At 46.8% G+C, this 10253-nt stretch overlaps 1 protein-coding gene across 6 annotated transcripts in view; it reads left to right on the top strand.

The window, feature by feature from the left end:
- The first annotated feature begins 4195 nt into the window (after window positions 1-4195).
- Window positions 4196-10253, top strand: part of ERCC6 (ERCC excision repair 6, chromatin remodeling factor) — an 85122-nt gene continuing 79064 nt past the window's right edge. For 4 of the 6 annotated variants that reach the window (XM_054503620.2, XM_054503619.2, XM_054503624.2 and 1 more), the window contains exon 1: window positions 4196-4990. The gene's annotated coding sequence lies outside the window, so the exon portion shown is untranslated. Of the gene's footprint in view, window positions 4991-9772; window positions 9895-10253 lie in introns of all 6 variants that reach the window. The other 2 variants (XM_054503622.2, XM_063669874.1) reach the window with 1 other exon arrangement.

Genomic DNA, 10253 nt, shown 5'->3' with positions numbered 1-10253 from the left:
TATTCAGCTTGAAGAAGTTACAGAAGATGGATTTTTGTCCCTCTGCTACCCTTTGGATTGGGGTTCCCTTGTAAAAGGGAAGGGAGAAATATGTCAGAGGCATTTGAACCAGAGCGACTCCATCTTGAATTGGGGCTGGGTGAAATAAGGCTGAGACCTACTGAGCTGTATTCCCAAGAGGGCAGGCATTCTAAGTCACAGGATGAGGTAGGAGGTTGGCACAAGATACAGGTGACAAAGACCTTGCTGATTAAACAGTTTGCAGTAAAGAAGCTGGCCAAAACCCACGAAAACCAAGATGGCAATGAAAGTGATGTCTGGTCATCCTCACTGTTCCTTATATGCTAATTATAATGCATTAGAATGCTAAGAGACACTCCTATCAGCACATGACAGCTTACAAATGCCATGGCAATGTCAGAAAGTTACCCTATATGGTTTAAAAACGGGAAGAACCCTCAGTTCTGGGAATTACCCACCCCTTTCCTGGAAAACTCATGAATAATCTACCCCTTGTTTAGCATACAATCAAGAAATAACTATAAGTATTCTCAGTCAAGCAGCCCAAGTTGCTGTTCTGCCTATGGAGTAGCCATTCTTTATTCCTTTACTCTCCTAATAAACTTGCTTTCATTTTACTCTATGGACTTGCCCCGAATTCTTTCTTACTCAAGGTCTAAGAACTCTCTCGGCATCTGGATCGGGAATCCTTCCTGGTAACAGTTCACAATGGATGGTTTTTATACATTCATTGCTTTTAAGGTTGCTGGTTCATTTATTCAACATACATTTAACATGTTTTTCTAGTGGTTGCCAACACAATTCTAAATAATATGCTTTTGCTTCTTTTTTGATTTAGAATTTTTACAAAGTATTTATTGTGCTTCTAATACATCTAATTTTTTTCATGAGTTTTTCCCCATTTATAAGGATCAGAGAACCAAATTGGTTTTGTTGCACTGCCGTTACCCAGAAGTTTTGAAAAGTGAGAGTCAACTCAGACCTCTGTTCTGTAGGGTCAGTGGGAGAGTTCCTTACACTGAACGCTAAATGTGAAATAAAGGCACAAGGATGAATATGGTCATAGTTAAACAAGTTAACATTAGTAAAGCACTCAAGACAATGAAACCACCTTTGCAAAAATTATATCAGTTAGAAAATCATGAGAGTGAAAGAGGTCTGAGTTAACACCCCCTCTCCAACACCCATCTTGCCTTTCCCTTAATTATTTCTAAGCTACTGGGGCCAGCTAACTTGGAGAGACAATTAGGCTATAGTTTACATGATAACAGACCTTGCCTGAAACTCAACTGTTTTTGTAAAGCTAATGGGAAGGCATCAGGCTGTGGAGGAGGAGAGGAGCCTGAGTCCTGCTAAGGCGCAGATATGAACGATTGTCAGTCATTATTCTGGAGGTTATAAGATACTCAACTTTCCCAGTTACTCCTGCAAATAACACCACTGATATGGTTTGGCTGTGTCCCCACCCAAATCTCATCCTGAATTGTAGTTTCCATAATCCCTACATGTCGTGGGAGGAACCCGGTGGGAGGTAACTGAATCGTGAGGGTGGTTACCGCCATGCTGTACTGATAGTGAGTTCTCACGAGATCTGATGGTTTTATAAGGGGCTTTCCCCCTCCTTCACTCTGCACTTCTCCTTGCTGCCACCATGTGAAGTAGGACATGTTTGCTTCCCCTGTCACCATGATTGTAAGTTTCCTGAGGCCTCCCCAGCCATGCTTAACTGTGAGTCAATTAAACCTCTTTCCTTTATAAATTACCCAGTCTTGGGTATGTCTTTATTAGCTGCATGAGAGCAGACTAATACAACCACTATCTGTAGCTTTTTGAGATATCTTTCCAGGTTTTTTGCATGTCTGACACCCATGGCTCCACCTGGACCACCAACCCCACTCCCACAGCTCCACCCAGAAGTGATTCAGACTGCAGGAGGACAGCTTTGACTCCCCCTATGATTTCATCTCGGCCTCAACCAATCATCAGCAAGCACCTGTTACCTGGCCACTCCCACCCCTTCCTCCAAACTGCATTTGAAAAACTCCCAGCCTATGAGCTTCGGACTTTAGATCAGATGATCTGAGCATGCACTCCATCTCCCACCTGGCATGGTCGGCCTCGTGTCTATTAAGCTCTTTTTCTACCACAATGCTATGGTCTTTCTTTATGCAGTGGGCAGGAAGAACCGCTCAGGTGGTGTGTTTAAAATAATGCCCAGCTTAGAGTAAGGGCTAGAAAATGGTAGGGAAAATGGATTAAAATCCAAATCAATAACTACTATAATAATGACATTAGAAATATTGGTTTAGGGGTACACAGGAGCTGCAAGAGCCCATGGCTGTCAGAGGGTAGGGGAAAGCTTCAGAAAAGAGAAACTTTGTCTGAGTTTGGAATGGGTAAGAGAATTCTAAGCAGAGGGACCTGCTTGTAAGATCACAGAAGCAACAGAATAACAAGTAGGGGTATGTGGGAGAAGATTAATAATTGCCTCTCCCCCAAAGTTCCAGTTTATAGTTTGTCCATTTCTGTGGTATAAATACTCCTACTATGACTGATATCAAGCTATTAATGTGAAGTCAACAAAGGCAGAGTTGGTGCTATGGGCTAAACTGGGTGCCCCCCAAATTCATATGCTGAATCCCTAACCCTCAATGTGACTATTTGGAGACAGGGTCTTCAGGCAGTAAATCTGGTTAAATAAGATCATAAGGGTGAGTCCCTAATCCAATATGGCTGATGCCTTAGAAGAAAGGGAAGAGAGAGCCCGCTCTCTCCCCCAAGTAAGGACATAGTGAGAAGGTAACCATCTGCAAGCCACGAGGAGAGCTCATGAGGAGAGCCCCTAAATGAGCTAAATCTGCCTGCATTTGATCTTGGACTTCCCAGCCTCCAGAACTATGAGAAATAAATGCCTGTTGTTTAAGCTGCCCAGTCTATGGCATTTGTTATGGCAGCCTGAGCTAAGACAGCTGGGAAGAGGTGAACAGTATGCTTGCTAGGCCGTAGGAGCCAATTGTAGCACACGCTTCCTGGGAGAAGAGTAAGTAGTTCCCTAAATCCTGAGCATAAGCATCCAGGGAGTGGAGGACACAACTGATGCAGAAAAATTAGATGGGGCAGGAGAATAAAAGGGCTTGGACGACTTGCTAAATAACTTGGGACCTCATTTAACGAAATTCCCTCATTAAAGACCCTATCTTCAAATACAGTCACATTCTGAGGTCCCGGGGTGGGGGTGGGGAGTGGCGGTTAGGACTTCAGCATATGAATTTTGGGGAGGGGACACAATTCGGCCCTTAATAGCTCCAGTTGTGCCACCCTGAGTTGTTTTCCTGAACCCCGCCCACATCTTTGTAAATAATAACTCTCAACTTCCCCTTTTGAGTGGACCATTTTTTCCTGTCCAAATTCTGATATAGGAAGGGTCTCCAAAATAGTACACTGCAAAGGGAACCTCAGTCTCAAAAGTTGGTATCCACTATATATCTGCTTTTACTTTCAAGCATTGAAACTAATGTCAACCAACTGCCCTTCTATTCTTAATATTTTATCCAAGAAATCGCTAGAATTCTTTCTCCTTTAAAGGAGAAAGGCCGGGCGTGGTGGCTCACACCTGTAATCCCAGCACTCTGGGAGGCCCAGGCGGGTGGATCACCTGAGGTCAGGAGTTCACGTACAGCTTGGCTAACACGGCGAAACCCCGTCTCTACTAAAAATACAAAAATTAGCTGGGCATGGTGGCAGGCGCCTGTAATCCCAGCTACCCGGGAGGCTGAGGCAGGAGAATCGCTTGAACCTGGGAGGAGGAGGTTGCAGTGAGCCAACATCGTGCCATTGTACTCCATCCTGGGCGACAAGAGTAAAACTCCGTCTCAAAAACAAAAACAAAAACAAAACAAACAAAAAACCCACTACCACCAACAAAAACAAGTTACATTGTGGGTTGGGGCCTCTGACAGGAGGAATACGATGATGTTATGGAGCATTTCCTAGTCCCCTTTCCGAACCCATTTCCCTATTGTCCGACTTCAGGCTTCCAAGTGAGGACAGCACTTCCCAGGCAGTGACCCGCAGTCACTGCCCTCCCAGAAGACGTCCTCGGGGCCCTGGAAAGTCCACCTTCTCCTAGCGCCGATCCTGAGCTGAGAAGCTCTCGGCTCTGTCTGGTACAGCCATCCTGCATCGTGGGCTGCTTCTTTCCCCAGGCGAAGCTCAACTTCCTCCCATTGTTCTGAACCTCTGTGTGGACATCTTCTTTTTCAAACGCTCCACGGTAAAATTGTCGCCTACCTCGAAACCCCGCCTACCTCTGAGATCTGAGGACGGATACTAAACGCTGGACTTAAGGCAATGTACACATGTAAGCAGGCTCTGTAGGCACTCACTCCGCCCAGGCGCGCGCAGGGCGGAGGGGGAACAGAGTAGCAAGACAGCGCTCCATCCTTCCCGTGTTCAGTCGTGCGAGATAACAAGAGAGGTCACAGCCTGGCGACCAAAAGGTGCGGCTAACTCCCCCGCCCAAGCTGACTTTCTCTGCAGGGTTCAAGGTTAATTGTGAGGATTTACATTCGCATGGCACACCCACATCCCCCTCTACGTGGAAATATGTCTTAACTTTCACAACTGCCTTGCTAGCAGGGTATTTTTCGCTAGGGGCGAAGCGTCCTCAGCAAGCCGCCCAGCTGACCGGCAGCGGAGACAGCTTTCTCGCCCTGCTCGCACGCAAGTACAAAGGCGCGGCAGAGCACGTCCCTCCAAACCACGTGGTCTTGCCCGTGCTTAAAAACAAACGCTGAGCCAGGCGCATGCGCCGCGAGCCTCCCGGCACCCGCAGAAGTCGGAGTTGCTGTTGGGGGCGGTGTCTATGGTTGAGCTGAGGGCGCAGGCGCCACGGCCCGTCGAGCTGGGTTCCAAGGCGGCTGGCGGCGGTAGCGTCTCCGTTTCCTTGTGGGCGGCCGCGCGGCCCTGGGTGAGTGTTCGGGGGGCCCGGCCGAATGTCGGGCAGGGGGTGTCGGGGCCCGGCTCAGGCTCCTCGGGCAGCCGCGGCCCCGCGCCTTGGCCTCGCCGTGGTGATTGAGCCTGTCAGCGAGGACGGACTGTAGCGGGTCTTAGGGCCAAGGGCCCGCTTCCGGCGGCCTCACCTGAGACCGGAAGTAGCGTCGCGGAGCTCTAACCTGAGGCGGCAGAAGTCCCTGGCTGGCCGGCGACCCAGCTACTTCTCCGACTTTGTATAAGGCCCCTGCGCGCAGGGTCAGCTGGGTCCTTTTTGATCTCGATTAAAATGCTGGAGCTGTTATTTTAAAGAGAGTCGGGCTAGATGTACGTCCGACGTTTTGGGCGTTGATAGAGTCAAGTTGATAAGAGTGTGGGCGGATGGGGCAGGCCGCCTGTAAATGCTGCTGTTACGTGACTTCCACGCAGCGTCTTAACTGCTGTCATCCTGTGACAGGCAGCCCTCGCTTTTCTCCTCAACTTTTCCCATCATGTTCTTGTTGGTCTGTCTCCTCCAATCCATTATCCGCACAGTTGTCCAGGTGGTCTCTGGCATAAAGTAGGTCATGCCATCATCTCCCTACTTAACAGTTTTCAGAGTCATTCCATTGCACTGGGAGTGGAATCCATGCTCGTGTTTTCCCAGGCCTTGTGTGATCTGGCCCTTGTCTGTCCCCTCTCAGAACTGTGCCTGTGTCCGACCAACCCTCCAAACCAGACCCAGCTCGCCCCTGGCTGCGGGAGCCCCAGTGATGGGGGGAGGACGGTGAAGATACTAGTGTCCCAGATGATTAAGCCTTAGAAGATACTCTGCAAGACTTAGGCCAAGAACGGAGCCCTTTGCTCTTCTTAACTCAGAGTTAAAAATAAAGTAAAAAATTCGGTGTTCCAGCCTTCTTGCATTTTCACAAGTGTATCAGCTCTTTCTAGTCTTAAAAGTTACACACGTTGTTGGGAGGCCGAGGTGGGTGGATCACCTGAGGTCAGGAGTTCGAGACCAGCCTGACCAACATGGTGAAATCCTGTCTTTACTAAATACAAAAAATTAGCCGGGCGTGGTGGCACATGCCTGTAATCCCAGCTAATCGGGAGGCCAAGGCAGGAGAATCGTTTGAACCCAGAAGGCGGAGGTTGCAGTGAGCCTGGCGGAGGCTGGCGGAGCCTGGCGGAGGTTGCACTCCAGCCTGGGCAACTGGAGCGAAATTCCGTCTCAAAAAAAAAAAAAAAATTACACACGTTGTTTCCTTGCAAGACGTTCACTTTACTTTCGACCTAATTGACTCAGCAGATGTCACTTTATCAGAGAGGCCTCCTTGACCCCACACCTACCTCCACAATTTCAATTTGGTTTCTCTCATTTTGTCGGAACGCCTTGTACTTTCCTCTTAACAGCAGTCACCACAATTATATTTGTATGTGTGTACATATATATATATAGTTTTTAAATGTCTGTTTTTCCCATGAGACTCTAAGCTCTATGGGGACAGGAATTAGTTAACCTAGTACATTGCCTGGTGTAATTAACTCTCAGTAACTATTTGTTAAATGTATGATTTCTTTCTTTCTTTCTTTCTTTTTTTTTTTTGAGACGGAGTCTTGCCCTCTCGCCCAGGCTGGAGTGCAGTGGTACGATCTCGCTCACTGCGGCCTCCGCCTCCTGGGTTCAAGCGATTCTCCTGCCCCAGCCTCCCGAGTAGATGGGATTACAGGCGCGTGCCTCCATGCCCAGCTAATTTTTGCATTTTTAGTAGAGACGGGGTTTCACCATGTTGGTCAGGCTGGTCTCGAACTTCTGACCTCGTGATCTGCCCGCCTCGGCCTCCCAAAGTGCTGGGATTACAGGCATGAGCCACCGTGCCCGGCAAATGTATGATTTATTTCATTTCTGAAATTCTTTAACCTGATAAGAGCCTTCTGGTTTCCAACTCTCACTTCCAGAAGACTTGGTTTTCTGGCCATTGCCAGATACTAAGTGACTTCTTGACCCCTTTCTCCGATTTCCAGGCCCCGTCTGTTTTTTTTTTTTTTTAAACCTACCCAGCTTGGACCCTGAAGTCAGTTACTTCAGCTACTCTTCTCAGCATCTTCAACCCCATGACCCTTTTGCGCTACCATTTCTGCTCTGAAAACCCTCAATAGTGACATTTCCCCCAGGACTGCTAATTACTGAAGGAGGAGATTGTACAGCCCCGGAGATTGTTAGCAGTCTATAGCTTTGCGGGGCTGGGGAGGATCCTCAGGTAGGTCCTCCACAGCAATCATCAGTGTTTGTTCCCTGTCAACTCCCTTTTCTCTTGTATAGGACATTTATTCCAGACTCTTAGTCTTTAGCCCTTGTGCCAACTTTGTCTCCTGACTCAGGAACTGCCCAACTTGCTACTTTGTGGGATATTTTGTCTGTAATCCACTTCAGCTTCCCTCCTCTCCACCTGCAAATTTAGATCTGTGAGGAATCCTCCTTCTGCCAGAGTCCGAGAAAGATGTGTTGTGCCTCCTGTTCATTTCTGCTTGCTACCTTCCACTTCTGCTGTCTCTTTTGGTACACCTTTCTGGGTTATCTCCTCTGTCTCCCTCCAGCCATTATGTGCTCTAGTTTTTCTTGCCCTAGTTCTCTCCCCACCCCCAACAAATCCATTATTACTTTATCACTGTAGCTGTCTCCCTGCCACAGGCAAGCTCTTTAAAGGACAGGCCACTCTCTTGTGGCCTCCATTTCCTCATCCACTCCTTACACACCAACTACATTTCAACCACTACAGTCTGGTTTTTGGCCCTATCGCTCCACTGAAACTTTTTAATTTTTTTGAGACAGAGTTTCACTCTTGTTGCCCAGGCTGCAGTGCTGTGGTGCGATCTCAGCTCGCTACAACCTCTGCCTCCCGGGTTCAAGCGATTCTCGTGCCTCAGCCTCCTGAGTAGCTGGGATTACAGGCATGCACCACCACGCCTGGCTAATTTTTGTATTTTAGTAGAGATGGGGTTTCACCATGTTGGGTCAGGCTGGTCACGAACTCCTGACCTCAGGTGATCCACCCGCCTTGGCCTCCCAAAGTGCTGGGATTACAGGTGTGAGCCACCAAGCCTGGCCTGAAACTTCTTTTACCAAGGTAAATGGTGACCCATTAGTATCCAAATTCACTCAACCTTTTCTAATTCACTGGACCCTCTTCCTCCTTTTTTATTATTAGAAGTTTTCCCCAAACTTCTTTATTTTTAAATTTGTCTTTGCACTACAATACTGTTGCTTTTTGATACTATTTTACAGAAATAGAAAAATGGTTACTTAATATTTTTGGTTGAATTGGCATCCTTTTTTCTTAAAAAGAAATCCTCGTGTGTACAAATAAGAAAAATGAAAACAGAATTGTTAACTGCCAGCTAGGACAGAGACTCTGAGCTGGAATCCTGCTCCCTCTGTTGGAAAGTGAGGTGAGCTGAGCCTTCCTCTTGAAAATAATCAGCAGGCCCCAAAAGGAGGAACTTTCTCACTATGTTGTTCACTTTTTAACCTTTCCAATGTTAGCCTCCTCATACCCTCCAAAATGACTTTGGGTACCTGTCAGAGCCTTGGGAACCCTGGAACTGCTCACTCTGCTGATGTGTCCACGTGTCACCCAGACTTTCCCTTGAGCTCAGATTTGCATTTCTGACTGCATGCTGCACATGGTACTGATTACATGTAAGCTGCTTGCCAGTCCTGCTTCCTATCTGCTTCCTTTTTGAGAGTCTCATTTTTTGTGACTGAATTCACTGGTGACTCATTTGTCCAGACCAAACTTTTAGCTCTGAACCTCACTTCCTTTCAGCAGATATTGAGCACCTCCTATATATCAGACCATGCATGGCCCATGTGTTCAAATCTCAGTTCCTCCGTGATATTTCTTGGGCCCCAGACACCATATATAGTTCCCTTGATGCTCGTGTGACCTCTTGTCCGTGTCCCGGGCTAGCTGACCTGCCCTGCTCTGTTGTTAACTGACATGCTGCTGCTCCAGTGGATAGCCACTCGGGTGTAGAAGATGCTGAATTCTTTGTATCCCAGTGTTTTTTGCTGGGCTTATTTTACTTAATAAGGGATGAGTGGGGCCCATTGAGGTAACTTGTCATTTAACAGAAAAGTTACAGTGCTCAAAGAAATCTTATTCACAGTTAAACAAAAAGCAAGACTGATTTTTGGTTATCGTGTTGCTTTTTAATATATTTATTAGATGTGATAGTTGTACAGGTAATATAGTGAATATATTCTCCTTAAAGCAGCAGTTCCTGAGTATGTGGAGTACAATGTAAACATTCCCCCTTATTTTTCCCTGTGCTTTCTCTTCCCTCTCCTGACTTGCAGGCTTAGTTTGTATCCTGCCAGATCATTCTGTGTGCAGGATACATACTTTTTTCAACATAAGTGTGTTCATACCATGACTTTTTTCACTTAACATGGCTTTTATATCAGTACTACAGAATATACTTAGTAGTTACATTAAACTATTAAAAATGTGCTGCACTAAACATCCTTGTACCTGTGTGTGACTAGTTCTCTGGAATAAATACCTAGAATTGCTTGACAAAGGTCATGTGCATTTAATTTAATAGATATTGCTAAGTTGTCCCCCCAAAGGGCTTTACTAATTTATATTCTCAGCAGCACTGTGAGGGGGGATCCTTCTCCTTGTCTCTGTTGGATTTATCAGGCTTTGAATTCTTGCTAACTTGATGGGGGAGAAATTATACTGTGTATTAAATGGAGTGTTTTTTTTTTTTTGAGATTGAGTCTCACTCTGTTGCCTATGCTGGAATGCAGTGGTGAGATCTCAGTTCACTGCAACCTCCGCCTCCTGGGTTCAAGTGATTCTCCTGCTTCAGCCTGCCGAGTGTCTGGGATTACAGGTGCTCACCATCATGCCTAGCCAATGATTGTATTTTTAGTAGAGACCGTGTTTCACCATGTTTGCCAGGCTGGTGTCAAACTCCTGACCTTAAGTGATCTGCCCACCTCAGCCTCCCGAAGTGTTGGGATTACAGACGTGAGCCATCGTGCCCAGCCTATTTTTGAGAATATTTTAATTAATCTTTTAAAAAAACTTTAAATTTACAGGGTCTTGCTCTTTTGCCCAGGCTAGAGTGCAGTTGTGCAATCATGGCTCATTGCAGCCTCCATCTCCCAGGCTCAAGTGATCCTCCTGCCTCAGCCCCTTGAGTAACTGGGACTATAGGTGCACATCACCAGGCCTGGCTAATGTTTTAAA

This window comes from Pongo pygmaeus, chromosome 8, assembly GCF_028885625.2.
Source record: "Pongo pygmaeus isolate AG05252 chromosome 8, NHGRI_mPonPyg2-v2.0_pri, whole genome shotgun sequence".
Lineage (NCBI taxonomy): Eukaryota > Metazoa > Chordata > Mammalia > Primates > Hominidae > Pongo > Pongo pygmaeus.
This window is presented reverse-complemented; position numbering and strand designations above follow the sequence as displayed.